Consider the following 20855-nt stretch of genomic DNA (forward strand, 5'->3'; position numbering starts at 1 on the left):
CGGCCAGGTGCTGCGCCCCGGCCCCGGCGGCCCCGGCCCGTGACCCGTGACCCGCCCAGGTGCGGCGCGGCGCGGCGGCTCCCGCGGCCCCGTCCGGCTGCGCGGCGGGCGGGCGCGGGTCAGCGCGCGGGGGCGGGGATAACCCCGCGGTAGCTGTCACGTGGAGCAGATGAAAGGGACGCGGCTTGGCAGGCAGGCCAGGAGCCGGAGCGAGGGGCAGGCGGAGGCGCGGGGCTGGGCGCCGCGGGGCAGAGGAGCCGCCGCTGCTGCTGCCGCCATGGGGCGCTGACCCGCCCGGATCCCCCCGGGCCCCCGGAGCTGGAGCCGCTGGCGAGCGATGCGCGGCGGCTGGGCGCTGCCCCATCCCGCCGCGCGATGAGGGGCTGCGGGGCCGGCGCCGGCCCGGCCGTGCCGCCGCCGCTGCTGCTCGGGTTGCTGCTGGCCGCGGCCCCGGGCGCCGCGCTGGCCAAGGAGACGGCGTTCGTGGAGGTGGTGCTCTTCGAGTCCAGCCCCAGCGGCGACTACACCACCTACACCACGGGGCTGCAGGGGCGCTTCTCGCGGGCCGGGGCCACCCTCAGCGCCGAGGGCGAGATCGTGCAGGTGAGCGGCGGGGCTGCGCCGCGCCGGGCCGGGCCGGGCGGCCAGCGGCTCCCTGCTCCCAAGATGGCTCCGCTCGGCCGGGAGCGGCGGCTGCACCGTGCGGGCTGCGGGCGGGCAGGGCCCGGAGCTCGGGCTGCGGGCTGCTCTCGGCTCGTCGGGGCGGCTGCCTTGGGCATGGGGGGGCTTGAAGGGCACCGGGGCGGAGCCGGGACGCGCTGCCCCTGCGTGCGGGAGGCTCCCCGCTGCCCCCTGCCTGCATCCTGGCCGGGGGTCGGCGCCCCTCACCTGCTGTCCCTGGGGTTGCGAGCGGCCGGGGCGGCTCGGCCTGGTCTCGGCGCCAAGGCTGCGGGGGACCCGGGGGCGACAGGGGCGCCCAAAGCGCCGGCCGTGCGCGGTGCAGAACGTGCCCCGCATGTGGCCCCAGCCCTTCTGTCCGCGCTGGGCCTGGCCCCGGCTCTGGGGACCGAGCCCTGGTGTCCCACGTGGGCAGGGCACTTGCCTGAAAAGGGGGCTGCAGGACTTGCCCGTGGGATCCCCTGGGTACTGGGCTGCCCCTGTCTCATGGAGTGCCCCTCAGTGGAGGGAGGTGACAGTAGTCATGCTACAAAGGGCCAATTTGTTGTGGTGTAATGTTGATTTAAACAGCCCCCTGACTGCTCTTGTTGCTTATGCCTCTGCAGTTTGGACTCCTGACTGGGAACTGGGGGATAGTTTCCCTCTCACTTGGTTTAAGTACTTAAATAGGAATGGGAGAACCAGGAACTCTGAGGCTGCAGTAACCTGGAGATTTCACCCTTTCTGACAGGGCCTCGAGGCACCTTGTTACTAAATGAAAGAAATCTGCATTCCAGAGGAAGCTTGATATGGAGGGATTAAAAAATACTCTATTTGCAGGGCTTACTTTGTCTGAGATGTGAAGGAAGGCCGTGGTGCTGACCTACTGCTTATGATTGTTGTAACTGGATGCTGTTTCTTTTTTGTCTCGCTTTGCAAAGGCTTTGGAGAAACTCTAGTAGGTCTGTGGGCATAAATTATATTGCCAAGGCTGCTGGTGGTGGGAAGAGTTTTTTAAAAGGGTTTGGTATCTCTTTGAACCTACTAAAGCTTTGTACACATCTGGGTATTGCTAACCTCTCACTCACTTCCCCTTCCCGTAAGAATAACAGTGATTTGAATTGGTTTGGTGTTTTGATTTTATATACTAGAGAATGTTTCTGCAAAGAAAATGCATTGAGATTTATTTTCTTCAGGTTCTGAGTGAATCTTATTTGCTATTAATAATTACTGACTGCATAGCGTCAACAGTTGAAACTTTCCTGCGTTCTTGAAACATGCTATGGCGTTTCTACTCTAGCACGTTTTGGGAAATGGCCTTTGCACTTCCACCAGGGACAGCAATGATGAGCGTGCACAGGGTGCAAGTGATTATACTGCTGTCCTGTGTCTAGCTGTTCTGAGCCAAGTTAGATACAGAGGTAAAAGTGCCTGTGCCCAGCTTACATTAATGCTACTCCTGGGGAACTGCATTCATGGTAATGCAATGGTGAGAGTCTTTTCAAAACATGTCACAGTAGGCAAAGCTTGCATGGAATGGATTTATAAGTGATCTTTGTACCACACTGTAAAGTACTGCAACTTTGTCTGGCTAGGTGGTTTTTGCATGAGTAGAAATGGTTGACCACTCCAGGCTGTAAAACAGAAGATTAAAACTTCAGTATGCTGTGTGATAGCCTATGCCAGGGGTTCTCAACCTTTTTCCACCTCCACCCCCATCTCACTCAGTAGGCCACCCACCTGTGTGGGACTGTGTGCTGGTGCTGGCCGCAGAGCCAGGTTCTGACCGGCTGCGTGAGCAGTCAAAGGGGGCTGGGAGTGGAGGAGCAGCTGCAACCCCAGGCACCAGCAACAGACGGGGAATGCCAGGGCTGCCCACTCCATGGCACCATTAGCCAGAGGAGCAGCTGCCCCGCTCTGCCTGGCTCTGGCTTCCCACCTAGGATCTGGCCAGAGGGTGAGGCTTGAGGGGGGCTGAGGGAGAGGAGGAGGTGGAGGGTATATGGAGCTGCCTGCAGGACTACCCCACTCTGGGTAAGGCACTGCAGTTTTAGGGGGGGTGACACCCTTGTGCCCCCTGAACTCTGCCCATGGGCTCAGGGCTTCAGCAGGGGTGGGTGGGGTGGGGTGGGGGGAAGAGCTTGGAGTTTTAGCCATGGACTGCCCCTGGCTTCGGAGGGGTAGACAGGGGAGCTCAGGGTTTCAGCCCTGTGGGGGGAGGAGGGGGTGCAAGGGATGGGGTGTCAGCCTTGCGCTACCCATGGTGTCCAACCTGTGGGGGGGTGCCGGGCCTTGGGGTTTCAACAGTGGCCCCTTGACAGGCCCAGTTGGGAACTGTTGTCCCATATGATTCACATACACAATTCTTGTAGAAAGTGAAGGAGAAAATATTCAAGTGTAACATGTTCAGTTTGTTGGAGAAAGCAATCAAGAAGTTATGGTTCTGGATTTTGCCGATTTATCAGTTCTTGTGGTGATTACCCATACATGTACTGTAGGTTCTTTGCAAAAGTATTTAGCTTTCTCTAAAGCTTGGATTTTTGTTGAATGTTCCTGCTCACCCTGGTTGATTGGGCCTTTTTAATATATGGTCAGTGTTTGAAATTTTTGATTTGAGACTCAAAGAACTGTTGAACTTGCTGTTTTGATACTTACAAAACATAGTATTAAAATATCTCTAGCAATTTATGCCGTTTCTGATGCTAAAATGTTTGGTTTTAGCTACCTTGTTCTTTCTGTGTATTTGGCTTTCTGTGGGTCACTTTGTTCAGTGTATTCACTAGTCCTTCACTCCAGAGCTAATCTCCAGTTAGCTATTTAATACAAAATTAAGTTTAAACACATCACTTAAAACTATCTTTATTCTTCTAAGCAGGTAGATAATGTCAGAGTTTAGCAGAACCAGGCTAGTCCCTATTCTATCTGGAACTTTTGAAGTGCTTATCTAATTCCTTTGTAGTCATTAGCAATTGTTGACTTAATTTTTTTCTTTTGGCTAGGCTAAGTAAAGAAAATTGTACTTAAATGGTATTTTAATAAGTTTACTTGTTAAGTAATCACTAATAGCTGTCCTTATTTCACTTAAAACAGCTGTGGAGTTGGTTTGTTTGAGCATGAGCTCTATATAAAAATACTGCATAGTAAGGGGTGTGTGTGTGTGGATTTTTTTTTTTTCTTTTCTTTTCTGTAGTTCAGAGACTATTCTTCCCTGTTCCCCTCTTGGCTTTGTTATGGAATTTACTGTGAAACTTTAAATTTTCTAAATTACAAAACTTTGTCACAAGAAGAAGAGTTGTGAAATCAGATTGCTGATGGAGGGGGGGGGGGAAACCCAGTAGAGCAATGAAGCAATTCAGTTTAAAGTAAACTTTTTTTTTAAATTGCTTTCAGGGGCTGAAATATATACATTACTGGAAAAATCAACTTTGTTAATTTTAGCATGGTAAAACTTTGAAAAACAGGATTTTATTCTTGCCATGAGATGAAACTTTGAATCCGTTGTCCAGAGGAGGCACGGTATTGAAAACTTTAGAGACTGTCAAGCTTTTAAAATATAAATGTAAAGTAAAAATACATTTTTAAGACTTGAACTGGCATAACTAGAAGCAAATGTGTTAAGTGATTTTTGTGTGTGTGTGGATGGGGGGGCTGGCCTTTTATTATATGGACCAGCTGATTTGCCTATACTTAAAAACATGGGATGGGGGTTGGGAATTAATGAAGCAAATTTTTGCTTTTTACACTGCTCACAATTTTTTTGCTAGTGGTTTTGTGCATGCATGTATGCAGCCACTACTTACCTCCCAAGCTATACTGTGTTTTAGATTTCAAATGAGACTTTAATTTATGCTCGTAAATAACTCGTATTAAGGTATTTCAGCCACCAGAGGGTGAAATATGCCAGATGTCGCTCCAAAGCAGGTAAAACTAGCACCATCAAAATCACTTCCTCTGTGTGCTCAGGCACTAGCGCACGTAGAACATGTCTTACCTGTAGTGTGGATTCCTTGCTCTTTCCTGTCCCTTCTGGTGAGTGAGCTGTATGGTGTCTAAACTTGTTTGTACACTTTCATAACTTAAATTGAAAATTTCTAATATGAAACAAATTTCATAGATACGTACTCCAGCTTTGGATCATTATCTGAAATTCTGCAAAACTTGGAAATACAGGTCACCTGCCTAGTGATGTTAAAGATATATTTAACTGTAGTGAGTGGTATATCCTTTGTTTTAAACAAATGAAAAATACTCACTGAAGAGAACTCTCTTTTGAATGAGAAATACATTTCCACTCTAAATTTAGAAATGTTTAAGGAATGAATACAAGGAAATGTGGGTGTTTGTGCAACCTCATGACCATATTTGTTTTTAATTTTCATTTGCTCACTGGTCTTGAAAGCATTAGAACAAAACCATCAGAAATAAAAGCTTAAATGTGCATTATCTTTTAAATGTATGACTTAGAAAACTGATCAGTAACCATTTGATATCTAAAAGCAATACACTAATGGTGTTTCTCCTGTTACTGGGACTGAGTCTGGCTGGGGTCAGGTGTGTCTGGGGTAGCTTTTCTGAAGTGTTAACTCCAACTATAAAGAGGTGAATTCTTAAGAGTTTGGTAAAGCATGTCCTTCAGGTCTTTGTGCCTCTGGTACCCCTTAAACTGACTAACGGTCTGATCCAGCAGTTGTGTATTGGCAACAAATGATCAGAATATTCTATATGCCTCAGAACAAAATCCTGTGTATGGTGGTTTTTTTTTTTTTTTTTTTTTTTTTTTTTTGAGGAGTGGGGTGGGGATGGATGCTAAGAATGTTGATCGAGTTGGAGAGTGAGGAGGTCATAGAGGAGGCTTCTCAGTAGGTAACCACCAGAGTCAAGTGATCACATCTCCACTGCATAGGACTGAAGGTAGACATGGATGGGCAGGCTGTGACCAGCAGAGAGAAGAGGAGTTCTGTGTGGCTAGGAGTCTCCAGTCGATACCAAGTTCTCAAGTGTAGAAACTGTTTGCTTGTAAAGATACTTCTTAAGGTTCAGCTAGTCCAAGGGAATGAAGAGATGTACAAGACAGCTGTGAATGGCACTTCTGCCCTACCTGTAAGAAAATCAAGCTTGTCCACAAAGAGTTCTTCCGCCCTCCAAGGAAGACCGATGATCCTTGTTGGGGACTTTCTATTCTTTGAGAATAGAAAGAACATTCTGCAAGGGACAGGTGGATAACACAACAGTATGCTACTTTCCTGGAGTCAAGACCCAAGATGGCACTCTAAGATTGGATAGCTTTTGAAGTCCATGGGGAAAAGATCCAGTGGTGGTGGTACATATTGGCACTAATGATGCTGTGTTGCAGGATATCTCACAGATAATTGATGACTCAGAAGTGTGAAGAATAACCAAGTGATCTTCTTGGAGATTCTTCTTGTCCCATGAGCAAAGGAAGACAGAAGGTAGAAGATTCCTTAAGTGAACCACTGGCTAAATAAGTGGTGTAAGGTTTTTGTGGAACACTGGGTCATCTTCTGGGGGGGGGGGGGGGGAAGGGGTGTACAGTTTGGATGGCCTCCATCTGGGGAGGGGCCTGTACAGTTTGGATGGGCTCCGCATCAGCAAAAGGGGGACCAGTTTTCTCAGGGACAGGCTGGCTAGAGTAGGCAAGAGGGGATTAAATTAATAACAAAAGGGGAGCATAAAAAGAAGGAAGATATGAGCCCTCAGCACAAAATAGAGAAGTTTAGAAGAAAATCAAGGAACCAAAGGACATGAAGAGCAGAAATTATTTAATTGCCTATACACCAATGCTAGGAGCCTTGGTAACAAATAAGGAGTTGGAATTACTCATTTATAAATTTTAAATTTAATCTAGTTGGTATTACCAAAACCTGGTGGGATGAATCCTGTTATTGGAGCATTACAAATCAATGGTTATAACCTATTTAGGAAGGATAAAATTGGCAAAAGGGGAAAAATGTATGTGTTAAAAAAATAAAATAAAATTTCCAAGTCACTGATAAAGTGAAAGGAAGTGATTGTGAATGGTTATGGATGAATGTCCTAACAGAGAAAGTACAAGATGAGGTCTTAGTTGGTGTCTACTGCAGACAGGGAAACAGGCTGCTAGGTGTGTAAGGTGCCAATCTATAATGTATGGGAAAAGAGGCTGTGTGACTAGGGAATAGCTCAATTTGAGTGAGGTATGCTGGAAGTCCCAGGCTGCCAGTATTTAAAACCGCTTTGGAAATTCTAAAGATAGATGACTGTTTCTAACTCAAAATGTGTTGCATCCAAAATGAAGGCATTCTATATTAGGCTTCATCTTGACAGATGAAGAGTAACTTCCCCTTATTTAGTTCTGTGATAACTTAGGTACAAGTGATCATAACTTGTGGACTATAAGGTGGATAGAAAGCTGGCTAGATCGTCGGGCTCAACGGGTAGTGATCAATAACTCCATGTCTAGTTGGCAGCCAGTATCAAGCGGAGTGCCCCAAGGGTTGGTCTTGGGACCGGTTTTGTTCAATATCTTCATTAATGATCTGGAGGATGGTGTGGACTGCACTCGCAGCAAGTTTGCAGATGACACTAAACTGGGAGGAGTGGTAGATACACTGGAGGGTAGGGATAGGATACAGAGGGACCTAGACAAATTAGAGGATTGAGCCAAAAGAAACCTGATGAGGTTCAACAAGGACAAGTGCGGAGTCCTGCACTTAGGATGGAAGAATCCCATTCACTGCTACAGACTAGGGACTGAATGGCTAGGAAGCAGTTCTGCAGAAAAGGACCTAGGGGTTACAGTGGATGAGAAGCTGGATATGAGTCAGTGTGCCCTTGTTGCCAAGAAGGCTTACAGCATTTTGGGCTGTATAAGTAGGGGCATTGCCAGCAGATCCAGGGATGTGATCATTCCCCTCTATTCGGCATTGGTGAGGCCTCATCTGGAGTACTGTGTCCAGTTTTGGGCCCCACACTACAAGAAGGATGTGGAAAAATTGGAAGGAGTCCCACAGAGGGAACAGAAATGATTAGGGGCCTGGAGCACATGACTTATGAGGAGAGGCTGAGGGAACTGGGATTGTTTAGTCTGCAGAAGAGAAGAATGAGGTGGGGATTTGATAGCTGCTTTCAACTACCTGAAGGGGGTTCCAAAGAGGATGGATTTAGACTGTTCTCAGTGGTAGCAGATGACAGAACAAGGAGTAATGGTCTCAAGTTGCAGTGGGGGAGGTTTAGAGGTGGATATTAGGAAAAACTTTTTTACTAGGAGGGTGGTGAAGCACTGGAATGGGTTACCTAGGGAGGTGGTGGAATCTCCTTCCTTAGAGGTTTGTAAGGTCAGGCTTAACAAAACCCTGGCTGGGATGATTTAGTTGGTGTTGGCCTTGCTTTGAGCAGAGGATAGGACTAGATGACCTCCCGAGGTCCCTTCCAACCCTGATATTCTATGATCCCATTTATAATGTTCAAACAGAATGAAGAGCAGACCAATGGTACATATAGTAGGTGCTTTAAAAGGGCCAGTTCCACAAAGGTGAAAACAATTATGAGCCAAATCGGTTGTAAGGAGGAATTTAATTGTAAACAATTCCCAATTATTCATATTTTTCTAATGTTTTTCTAGAGGCCCCAAAAGCCACAATCAAGGAAGAAGGCTGTATAGTTTAAAAACCGACCTGATTTATACAGGAAGTGAAGACAGCTATAAAAATGTTTATTAAAAAAAAAAAAAAAGGAAGAAAGGGGAAGCTGAAAGTAATAAATAGAAATCAGAAGTGATCAATTTTCTACAGTTTCTAAGGGAAGCCAAGGAACACAAGGAGAAATCCATTACCAGCAGAGTAAATAACAGGTTCTTGCTGTTCTTAAAGCATATTGGGAAGAAAAAAGAACCCTAACAATGGAATTGTCCATTAGATGGAAATGATAGAATTATCAATAATAAAGCAGAAGAGGCAGAAGTGTTCAATAAATATTTCTGTTCTGTATTTGGGGGGGAAAAAGAGATGATAGTCACATCACATAAATGCACTCATTCCATTCCAATAGTATCTCAGTAGGATGTTAAACAGCAGCTATTAAAGTTGGACATTCTTAAATCAGGTGCCCCAGATAACTTACATCCAAGAACTTTAAAAGAGCTGGCTGAGGAGCCTGCCTGACTGTTAATGTGGATTTTCAGTAAGTCTTGGAACACCAGGGAAGTTCCAGAAGTCTGGAAGAAAGCTAATATTTAAAAAAGGGAAATGGGATGACCTGGGTAATTATAGGCCTATCAGTCTGACATTATCTGGAACCAATAGAGTGGCTGAGAATTAAGGGGGAGTTAATATAATGAATCCAATCAACATGGGTTTATAGAAAATAGATCATTTTAAACTAGATGTTTTTTTATGAGATTATAAGTTTGATAAATATAATAGTGTTGATTGTAATATACTTAGACTTTTGTAAGGTATTTGCCTTGGTACCACACAGCATTATGATTAAAAAAACTAGAAGGAAATAAATTTAACATGGTAAACACTAAATTGATTAAAAACTGGCTGATAGACTTCAAAATGTAATTATAAACAGGGAATGATGGTCGAATGGGTGTGTTTCTAGTGGGGTCCTGTGGGGATAGGTTCCGGGACATACATTGTTTAACAGTTTTATTAATGACCTGGAAGAAAAGAAAATCATTACTGATAGTTTTCAGGTGACCCAAATCTTGGGAATGCTCAATAATGAAGAGGACTAGTCCACTCATACAGAGCGATCTGGATTGCTTGGTAATTTGGGTGCGAATGAACAATATGCATTTTAATGTGACTAAATGTATGCATCTAGGAACAGAGAATGTAGGCCATATTTACAGGATGGAGGACTCCATCTGGGAAGCAGTGACTCTGAAAAATATTTGGAAGTCATGGCAGATAATCGGCATCACACAGGGAACTCCGCTTCAGCTGTGGCCTAAAGGGCTAATACAGTTCTTGGGTGCATAAAGAGGGGGATCTTGAGGTAGGAGTAGAGATTATTTTACCTCTGTAGTGGTTACTGGTGTGACCAGTGCTGGAATACTGTGTCCAGTTCTGGTGTTCACCCACTGAAGAAGGATGTTGATAGATTGGAGAGGGTTCAGTGAAGAATCATAAGAATGAGTAAAGGATTAGAAAACATGTCTTTATAGTGAGACTCAAGGAACTCAGTTGATTTAGTTTGATCAAGTTGCCCCTTAACCTTCTCTTAGTCTAGAAGGACCTGTGTGAGGAACAAATATTTAATAATGGGACTCTTCAGTCTAGCTGAGCCAGTGGTGGGAAACTGAAGCTAGACATTCAAACTGGAAATAACCTCACTGTTAAAAATGCATGCCTTATTAATCATTGGGGCAATTCATCAAAGGTCATGGTGAATTCTCAATCGCTGACAACTTTAAAATCAAGATGAGATGTTTTTCCAACAGCTCTGCTCTAGGAATTAATTTAGGGAAGTTCTCTGGCTTTTGTTGGCGGTCTGACTAGAAGATCATAGTGGTCCATTCTGGCCTTGGAATATGTGAATCTACAAAATCTGGAATATCTCTCTGCCTTAAAACAGAGCAGTACATTCTGTTGCTAGTGAGCTTGATTCTCTTTGCTGGCACAGGGAGGCATAAATAACACCTCCCCAGGGCAGCAGAGTCAACTGTACCCCTGTGGGGGAATCACTCTTGAAGGGAATGCAAATAATGTTTGCACTGCTGCTATTCCTTATCTATTGGCCACACCTATCATGTTGTTGCTGATCAATATTACCTGTTTTTGAGGCTTTGCTTGACGTTTCTGACTGTGGCTTCCCTGGGTGGATGTGAAGTATTTCATGTATGCTGTCACAAGTTTCATCTTCTCTTAAACCCATTGCTCGGGAGCTGCTTCTTGGGTTGTTATGCTGGCAAAGGCTGTTGTATCTGGCCTGATATTTTGTCCTTCTGTGTTTGAATTACTGTTTGTGGGTTTTGTTCTAGTTATGTCAAACCAGTCTCTTACCTGGGTGTTTAAAAGTAAATAAATGTTAAAAATTTATTTATTGGTAGAGTACTCACTTATGGTGCTCCAGTAATAAGCATCTTGGATTTTTATCAGAAATATCCTCTGGAGGTTGTAGGAGAGTTGAGTTATTTCTGCCAGCGTTTGACAAAACATTGTGTTAAGTTCAGCTCTTTGTGCTGACTGATGACCAGAACTTGATGCGTCATGGTGCTGCATTTGCTGAGATGGATGTTACCTGCACATTGTAATTATGTAGTCTCCTAGCTGGTCAAGGTAGAGGAAAGGGAGAGCAGAGTTCGTTCGTGTTCGTTCGTTCTCTCTCTCTCTCTCTCTCTCTCTCTAAAATACGGAGTAAATGAACAAGCAAACAAAATAAAATCCAGCAAGGTTTTTAAATATATCTACTTGTTTAAGCATAGCAGGGCATCATCACTAACCCTTTTCCTAAACCTTTGCTCCATTGCTACCCCTAGTGCAACTCTGCTGGTGGAAGAAGTACTGTAGACTGGCTGCAGCATGGAAAACTCTAGGAAAAGAAGCCTAGTGTAGACAAGGGCCAGGAATGTTGTCTACTCTTCCCTGTTTTTTTTTTTTTTTTCTTCTCATTGTCTCACTGTAGGAGCAGAGAATGTGCTTTACCCAGCTCTTAAATGAAAGTGGAAGCATATAGAGTGTAACAAATACTTGGTACTAGAGTATAATTTGTTTAAATAGTTTAGAAACAAAATCCAGAGCTTTAAGTGGTCTGAATAAAAACAACTTCTTAGTTGCTTGTGTCTCACTTCTTGGGTCATGTGATGTTAGTCTACTTATTTGTCGAGTTGCCTTTAGTCTCTCAGGAAAAAAGATTAAGAAAATTTCAAATGTTTAGAAGGCCTTCCTTTTTTCCTGTGCTGCTTTTTCCTCTGGATAATCCTCCTCAGGTGTTCCCTGTGCATCCTAAAGCGGGGGGTGGGCAAATTCCATGGGTATTCTTTGACAGGTCACCTTTAAATACTGAAACATAATGGGGATAGGGTTCTGACTCTTATCAAGAAGGGAGCTGGAATGAAAGCTGCAGCTAGGAGAGAAGTGTGGCAATGATTGGAGGAGACCAGGTTAAGCAAAAGTTTGTTAATGCAAAGTTTCATTTCTTGTCTTTTCATTCATCCATAGTTAAAATGCTAGTGAATTTTTTGTCTTGCTCAAATTGAGAGCCTATAGGCTAATCAAAATCAGGAAGTGGAATTATTCATGGCTTTGAATTACAAGCATGTTGGATTTTTTTTTTGGCAGTTATCTTTTTAACGTGAAGATAGTTGGGTTTTGTTCCACATCGCTGCCAGATGTCTTAATTGTAAGGCATTGCTGGAGTGCCACTGCTACCCACCGCTCCAGACATCAGCTGAAGTATAGTCCTCTGGTAAATTGCTTGAGACCCTAGGCCTAAAGATTAGCATGTTCAGCAGCAGTGATCTGTACTCAGAATTGCTTTGTTTTCCTGTCTTTGGAATTTGGGTTCTTGGAGATGAATACAGAAGTTTCAAATTACTACTTATTTTAGTAGAGATTGGATAAACCTCTAAACTTGTGGCCTTTGAATAGCAAAGGGGGGGGGGGGGGGAGATGGAGAAGAATGTTTTGATCTGCTTGCTTCCATGTTGGATACAAAGTAGTCAAGGTATGCTTCTGAATCTTGCATTTAAACTTCCATTTTCAGCCACTGAATCTGAACACTGCTCCTGAACTCAGCCTAAACCTGATTTGGATTCTCTCACCAATCCTTGCCCCATTTAATGTTCTATCACAGGGGATCTCAAACTGGGGGTCACGACCCCTGAGGGGTTGCGAGCTGCCAGCCTCCACCCCAAACCCCGCTTTGCCTCCAGCATTTATAATGGTGTTACATTAAAAACACTTTTATATATTTATAATGGGGGGGGGGGGGCGCACGCAGAGGCTTGCTATATGAAAGGGGTCACCAGTACAAAAGTCTGAGAACCCCTGTTCTATCAGTTAAGGTGGTTGAGTGAAAAATCGAAGATGTTTATTTTTCATGGATGCTCTCTGAAGAAAATCAGGGTTCACACGTTTCTTCTATCAGCAGGGGAACCTAATAGTATCAGTGCCTCATCAATTTAGTACCTGGTGAGCCAAAATTCAAGTGCTGTGTTCTAGACAGTGTCATCAGGGCAAACAGGAATTGTTTCACACTTGGACTAGTTACTCATATCTCTCCTTTACTAAACCAAGCTTGGTGCAATATTTTGTTTGTTCAGCCTCCAATTCCTTTTTGTTTCTACCCTGTTCTAGATATTGTGGCATTGAGACTTGCCTGTGGGGATCTGCTCTGGCTTAAGCAAACTAAATCCCCACAGTACTGCACCCCTCACATGTGTTATAGCGTAGCACGTACAACTGTAAGTTTCAACCAGACACTCTTATGAATTATTTCTTTATTTAGGCTACATGCCAAGCACTGAGACACGAACCAGTGGTTTTAAAATGTCCTGTGAGCTGGCAGGACCTGTTAGTGTTGTCTGATGTAAGTAGGAGGTTGGATATGTCTGCATTATATTAGCACTTTGCCAGTCCTCACCCCAGACTGCTGGGATTTCTTACCAAGGTGCTGTGCCTGTAGCTTGTTCAGGGGCTCCATCCATTATCCGTTTCTGCCCACAACCTCCTTAGTGCTTTAGTAGTAGAAGCCTGATACTCCATCCATCTCCACTACCTCCTGGCTGGCGTGAAGGGGAGGCATTCTCATTGTGAATAGTACCAATGGCTGTCTCTTCTGATGCTGAGAGCTGAGCAGTTTGAAATTGACTGGAGTCACAAGTTTTGCTGGTGACTATTGTTCTGAGTAGAGTCCTGATTGTTCCCAAGCCCCAGTAAATTAAAACTATGAACAAGGTGCTAAGGGTATATCTACACTGCAATTTGGTATCTGCGGCTGGCCCTGACTAATGGGGCTTGGGCTAAGGGGCTGTTTAATTGCAATGTAGACTTTCAGGCTTGAGCCTGAGCCCAAACATTTACACCACAGTTAAACAGCCCCTTAGCTGAAGCTCCGTGAGCTTGAGTTAGCTGACTTGGGCCAGTTCCAGGTCTCTAATTGCAGTGTAGATGTAGCTATAGGGCTCTGACACCGTTTTAATAGTGCAAAGTAAAAAAAACGAAACAGCTGTCAGTGGACTCAGGAAGATGGCACTAAAATGGACCGTGTTGGGAAAGATAAAGTTTGCTAACCTGGGGTCCAAAATAATTTTTTAAATTGCAAGACAAACTACTTAATGCTGAGAGTACATAATAGTAACATAAGGGTAAAAAAAAAGTCACAGGCGTGTTATAACCATCTGTGGCGGTCCATGCCCCCCAAGGGTACGAGCGGCATGGACTATCCGCCACCGTCCATAAAATAGCCCTTTGGTTCATGGCAGTGTGGCTTAGCGGCCGGAGTCCATGAAGCAACACTCAGGTGGAGGGTAGCCTGGCCTAGCTGCCAGAGTCTATGGTGTCCCCTTTAATGCAGGGAGACATGGCCTGACTGCCGGAGTCTATAATACTGCCCCTGGCTACAGGGTAGTGTGGCGTAGCGGCCAGAATCTTTATCGTTGGGGTGTAACAGCCCCGGTGGGGGGGAGGGACCTAGGGCCCTGGGTCAAACAGTGGTATAGTGGCTCACCACCAACTCAGCGGGGGGGGGGGGGGGGGTTCCAACCTAAACATCCTGAGTTTCCCCTGGGGGAGTGGTACCACTCTGTCACCCTCTCAGGGTCACTTCCTATCAGGCTCTCCGATGGGATTTCCCAGGAGTCGTTGGGTCCTCAGCGCTCTGCGGATCCGGTCGTCCCCCGGGTCTACTCCAATCGCCGGGGTGCAGGTGGGCTGTGGACAGCGTCGCTTCCCAGTGCAGTCAGTGGCTGTGGCTGGCCGTCCACAGGAGCTCCCCGGCAGGTCCTTCTCATATGGACTCCAGCCCAGAATGAGCTGGTCTCCCTCCCTTTATACTCCTGTAGCACTTGGAGCATGCCCAGCCTTCCCAGGGTGGCGGGACTTCCTCTGCCAGTCCCTGGGGCTTAACTCTGTCCAGGTTAAGGCGGGGTGGCCTGACCCCCGCCACACCATCCTATAACCAAGCATTACAAACCAAGGAAATTCAGAGTTACATTTGAGATCCAAACATCTTAAGATACGGAAATGTGCAGTAAAGGCACTCTAACAACCTAGGCCGTGCAATAATCATGCAGTTCTGGTGTCCAGGAAGCTGATGTTGGTGTGGGAGTGCTGTAGAGCAGTGGCTTTCAAACTGTGGGTTGTGACCCAGTACTGGGTTGCGGAATGTAAGGCACTAGGTCATAAGAGCAGCCATACTGGGTCAGACCAAAGGTCCATCCAGCCCAGTATCCCGTCTACCGACAGTGGCCAATGCCAGGTGCCCCAGAGGGAGTGAACTAACAGGTAATGATCAAGTGATCTCTCTCCTGCCATCCATCTCCACCCACTGACAAACAGAGGCTAGGGACACTGTTCCTTACCCATCCTGGCTAATAGCCGTTAATGGACTTAACCTCCATGAATTTATCTAGTTCTCTTTTAAACCCTGTTGTAGTCCTAGCCTTCACAACTTCCTCAGGCAAGGAGTTTCACAGGTTGACTGTGCGCTGTGTGAAGAATAACTTCCTTTTATTTGTTTAAACCGCCGATCGGGCTGTTAAAAGTCCTGTCAGCAGTGCTGCCTGGCTAAGGCAGGCTAGTCCCTACCTATTCTGACACTGTGCTGCGCCCTGGAAGTGGCTAGCATAGGGTTACCATATTTTGTGCCTCCAAATGGAGGACACTCCACGGGGCCCCAGCCCCGCCCATGCCCCCTGCCCCAACTCCGCCCCCTCCCCAAAGTCTCCGCCCCCTCCCCTGCTTCCCGCGAACATTTAATTTGCGGGAAGCCTGAAGCAGGTAAGGGGGAGTGTGGGGGGAGGAGGCGTGGCCCAGGCTGGCCCCCCGGCGGCTCCAGCCTGGGTCGGCTTGGGCCCTGGGGTGCCGGCCCCGGCCGACCACCCCCGGCCCGCCCAGCACTGCTGGCCCCCGGCGGCCCGGCCCTGCGACCCCGGACCGGCTCCCGGCCCAGCGCACCCCCCCCCCGCTACCCCGGACTGGCCCCCCCCCCGCGGCCCAGCGCACCCCCCCGCGCCCCCGGCCAAAGAGGCCCCGGCTCCCCACCCGGCCCCGGCCAAAGAGGCCCCGGCCGAGCCCTCCCTCCCGATTTCCCCGGACATGCCCGGCTTTTGGGGATTTCCCCCCGGACGGGGATTTGAGCCCCCAAAAGCCGGACATGTCCGGGAAAATCCGGACGTATGGTAACCCGAGGCTAGCAACAGGTCTGTCTCCTAGGCAGGGCGGGCCCTGGGGCTCTGTTCAGTGTCCCGAGCACTGGCATTGCACTCCCATTGGCTGGGAACCAGTGCAGTGATGTCTGCAGATGGCCCCTGGAGCCTCACTACTGTTTGGCAAAGCTCTGAAGTGACCTTCCAAAATCTTGATACAGAGCCCAAATCTATTCCTTTAAAAGGGTTGGTCAAAGAGTGGCTTTCTGGGGGCGCAAGTAGCGATCACTGTCTTTAAGCTAGTAGTTGACAGGTAAACACTTCAATCACTACCTGAAAGTTTGGAGCCTGTACTGAAGACCTTACCCTGCCAGGACGTTGACAAACCGTGACCATTTCCTCCCTTTTTTTATGCTGAAATTGAGGAGAGTAAAACTGGCTCTCAGGGGTCGAATTTAAAAATCCCAAAGATTTAGAGGCATGCTAAAACGCAAATTTCTCCAACTGGTTGCATGTTCAGTTTTCTCACTTGTGTACATCAAGGCTGGATCTGTAAGAGTAGGATGGATTAAATGTAATTACAGCCTGCACATAGTATTGCCAGTAGTGCCACAAAGACAATTTGCAACAGAGGGTCCTGTGGCACCTTTAAGACTAACAGAAGTATTGGGAGCATAAGCTTTCGTGGGTAAGAACCTCACTTCTTCAGATGCAAGTAATGGAATTTTCCAGAGGCAGGTATAAATCAGTCTGGAGATAACAAGGTTAGTTCAATCAGGGAGGGTGAGGTCCTCTGCTAGCAGTTGAGGTGTGAACACCAAGGGAGGAGAAACTGCTTCTGTAGTTGGATAGCCATTCACAGTCTTTGTTTAATCCTGATCTGATGGTGTCAAACTTGCAAATGAACTGGAGCTCAGCAGTTTTTCTTTGGAGTCTGGTCCTGTGACCGAATTGGCACATGTCCTCAGTGCGCCAAGCCTGGCAGATGTGGTTATGGGACAGGGTGACTCCACTATAGCAATGAAAGTAAAGGGCTCCTAAAATGGTACCAGGTGAAGCATCAAGAAGAGAACATGATTTGATGTTGCACTTCTTGCTGGAAAAGAGACAGACTGCTCCACTGCAAGACAGTGTTAAAGAAAATCCTCAAGCAGTTGTATACAACCACTGATTAACATGCATAGTAATTTTCCTCCAGTTTAGACCATTTTGCTGTGTAACATATATTTAAAAATGCTCCCTTTTTATTAGTCTTCTAGACTTTTTTTTCTTCTGAGATTTCAAAGTGAGGCCCTCTTTAGACCAAAATAGTCTTCATAAGTACAAACTACTAAGTGTGAAGTCTGGGAGACCTACATCTGGTAGGTAAGGAAAGTAGAAGGTGGAGGCGGTGACCCATTGTGTGGGGGTGGGGGGGTTGTTAGATCTGTGTACACAGTTCTGTGAGTTGTATGTATTCTGCATTTAAGGTATATTAAAAGACTATGACAAAAAATGTAAGTGCTGAATTCAGGAAATATGGAGGTTTAATGTGTGATATTAATTCTGACCTGGTATATTTGCATTATTGTCTAACAGTAGTCCTGGTTTGACCATATTAATGCTCGCAGATTAAAAAAGTCCACTCTGTTCCTATCTGTTTATTTTTACTCTAAAGGGTACTTATTTAACTTGTAAAGGAAAAAAGAAAATTTAGCTTGAATCTTTTGGTGTTTTCTGATGTACAAAGACCTGAAAGGTGGCATTATTTAAAAACAAAAAATATTGTTTTAAGAAATTCAGGCCCTGTTTAACTTGGGAGTCTCTGGCCTTGTCTGCACTGAGGAATTTTATCAAAAAAATTCTTTCCCCCCAGTGGTCCTATTGTCTGAAATGCACCTGTGTGGTTATTGGTAGGAGCTCTAGAATAAGGTGGTGGTAGTGTTGACAATTAAATCTGTTTGCATTCAGTTAACATCCCCTTTATGCTCTTTTTGTTTTAAAAAGGTTAAACTGACTGTAGCTTTAGATTAGGTTTTACAGTGCTTAAGCTACAGTATAGCCTTGCATCATTCTGAGTAGCAAAACAAGTTGCAGGGTCAATAAGGAGGTTGCAGGGGAGTGCTAGGGGGCATATTTCAAATGGAGTAGTCACGCTTTGAGTGCTGCCGTTTAATTAGCTGCACAGGCATGCACATTACAAGTACGCACCTCCTACTGTGAATTTATTGCGTGTGCTTGGTAAGCAACTTCTAAATGCTTCTGATTTTACAGTGTTTGAAAAAATTGCTCCTAATTTAGCAAAGGCACTAGTCCCTACTGATTGCACTCTGTGCCAGATTCACCTTCCAAAATTGAGCCTTTTAATGTGGGCCTGTTCAAAAATGTGGCTAAAATGAATTTGAAGTGTGTGTGCGTGTGTGGTTTTTTCTCCCTCTCCCAAAACTCAAATGCTTGAGACTTTTTTTTTTTCCTCAAATCCTTCGTATAAATTAACCTTTGGAAAAACAGTAAGGGTGGAAACTTTCAGTTCCAAAATGAAATGCTTAGGAAAGCTAGGGGCATGTGGACATGCAGGATTATAATTATGTGACTGCGTTAGTGTTCTGAAAACTGCTACATTCTTGTTTGTGCATTAGTGCAGTACTTGAAGAATCTATGCAGTTGTCCAGGGGAATTTGCCTTCCAGGCTGTGAGTTCATCTTAAGGAAAGTGGCATTGAAGGTTTAGTGGATTCTCTCCTGTTATAGCTTGGGCCTATTTAAATGTATGGCACAAACAGCTGAAATCTAGTAGGTTTTATCTAAAACAAAACATTTCAACACCTCACCAATGGTATTTAAAAAGCCCAAACCAGCTGTTGCACATACTAACCTTGGTGACTTGTTCCTCCTACCCTAAAGTGTTGCCCCTCCCCCGGCTAGAATGTGGGTGTGGAGGTGGGAATAGAGGCCAGCCTCCCTCATGGAGTAACTGCTGCCTTTCCTCTGAACCAGAGTGAGTTTCTCCCCTCTGATTTTTCTCATTTGCTTTATTGCCATTGGTGGTTTAGTCAACTTCATCTCCAGCCTTCTGTGAATGCAGCTCTTCAGCTACCCAGTCTCGCTCCCACAGCTCGTTGCTGCTCTACCTCCCTCTTCCTTTATCCACTCCTCATTCTCCAGCAATCCTTTCCTCTCCCTTGCTTCACCCCTGTGCACTCCCCCAACCCCCAACATTAATTCATGTAGTAATGTATCTTCTAAAAGGACATGGTCCTAACCTGCTGTGTCGCTTCCATTACTTTGGTTACTTTTAGGGTTACCATATTTGAACATTGAAAAAAGAGGACACTCCACGGGGGGCCTTGGCCCCGCCCCCATTCCAACCCGTTCCCCAAATGCCCGGCCCCGCCTTCTCCCCAGAGTGCGCCGCATTCTTCCTCCCACCCCCCACCCAGCCATGTGAAATAGCTGTTTCTCAGCGCAAGTGCTGGGAGCTGGGGGGGAAAGCAGGCACTCTCTCGAGTGATCAACATCCTTTCTCTTTCTTGAATGATCAACTCTTCTTTGGGGAAAAATAATAATGGCAAAATCCTGGATGTTTTTAGATATTTAAAAATTCCTCCCGGAAAGCAATTTAAGAACCAAAAAGCCGGACATGTCTGGGAAAATACGGACATATGGTAACCCTAGTCATTTTGCTTGTGTGCTATCTTTTATCCCACATTTGGTTTGTCTCCCGTATTTCCTAAGCTCTTCGAGGAAGGAACTGCCTCACTGTGTTTGTACATCATCTAGTATTGTGGGGCCATGACTCTGATTTGGGTCTCTTGGTATTTACTGTAACATAGGTTTTAAACCACACTTCTTTATAATTAACTATGTAGTAACAGGAATAAGTACTGAGTGTGTATCTTTGTCAGTGCTACACTTTACAGAATTTCTTGACTCCATAATTCTTAAGTACCGCTTCTTAAAAATAAGGAATTTGTTGTGAGCAGGGCCGGTGCCAGGCACCAGCGCAGCAAGCAGGTGCCAGGCACCAGCGCAGCAAGCAGGTGCTTGAGGTGGCACGTCCGGCTCTTTGGCAGTGGGTCCCTCAGTCCCTCTCGGAGGGAAGAACCCACTGCCGAATTGCCGCCGAAGAATGAAGTAGTACGGTAGAGCTGCTGCTGAAGTGCCACCGATCGTGGCTTTTTCTCCCCCGCCGCTTACGGTGACGGAAATGCTGGAGCTGGCCCTGGCCCTGGCCCTGGTTGTGAGGCAGGGAAACCTACATTAATGTAACAGTTGCAAACAAAGTCTGGCAGTGCAAAAGATTACCATTATTATAAGAACCTTGCATACATTTTGAAGTTGTTAAATGTGAGAGTTAATGTTGCTATGAGAAATGTAACTTTTGCGTTACCTTACTTGACTTAATTGCATATCAATCATAAATGCAACAGACTTTTTCCTAAATTTCTAACTTTCAGTATTCTTGCAGTTATCTTTAATTAGATAGCTAAGCACTTCTCTTAGTATTTCATCATTACAGGAATATATTGACAGATTACAATAGTTTCTCCAATAGGCTTGTCTTAAATGTGTTGAGTTGGGAAGACTCCGCTACCAGTGGCTGATAACGATGAGATCAAAAGTACTTTCTACTGCGTTAGTCTGTTAAGAAAGTATGATTTGTGCTCTGAATTTCCCCTAAGTATTTGATCAGACAGCCTCAGTAGTGTTTGAATATTTAATCAGATAGGGAACATACCCACTGATTTCCTGAAGTATCTGTTCTGTGTGATCAGATTAAATCAAATTCATACCAAGGCTAATTTAAGAGTAGCTATTCTAATTTTTTGAAGCCTGCCAACATTTGTTTTTGGGTCTTGGATGCCAGTGGTCCTGGAACCTAGAAAAATTCCAACTGAAAATAA

General features: G+C 45.7%; 1 protein-coding gene across 1 annotated transcript in view; it reads left to right on the top strand.

The window, feature by feature from the left end:
- Positions 1-413: 413 nt before the first annotated feature.
- Positions 414-20855, top strand: part of ZNRF3 (zinc and ring finger 3) — a 203524-nt gene continuing 183082 nt past the window's right edge. The window contains exon 1 of the mRNA XM_054005955.1: positions 414-603. The gene's annotated coding sequence lies outside the window, so the exon portion shown is untranslated. The remainder of the gene's footprint in view (positions 604-20855) is intronic.

The sequence above is a fragment of the Malaclemys terrapin genome, chromosome 16, assembly GCF_027887155.1.
Source record: "Malaclemys terrapin pileata isolate rMalTer1 chromosome 16, rMalTer1.hap1, whole genome shotgun sequence".
NCBI classification, from domain to species: domain Eukaryota; kingdom Metazoa; phylum Chordata; order Testudines; family Emydidae; genus Malaclemys; species Malaclemys terrapin.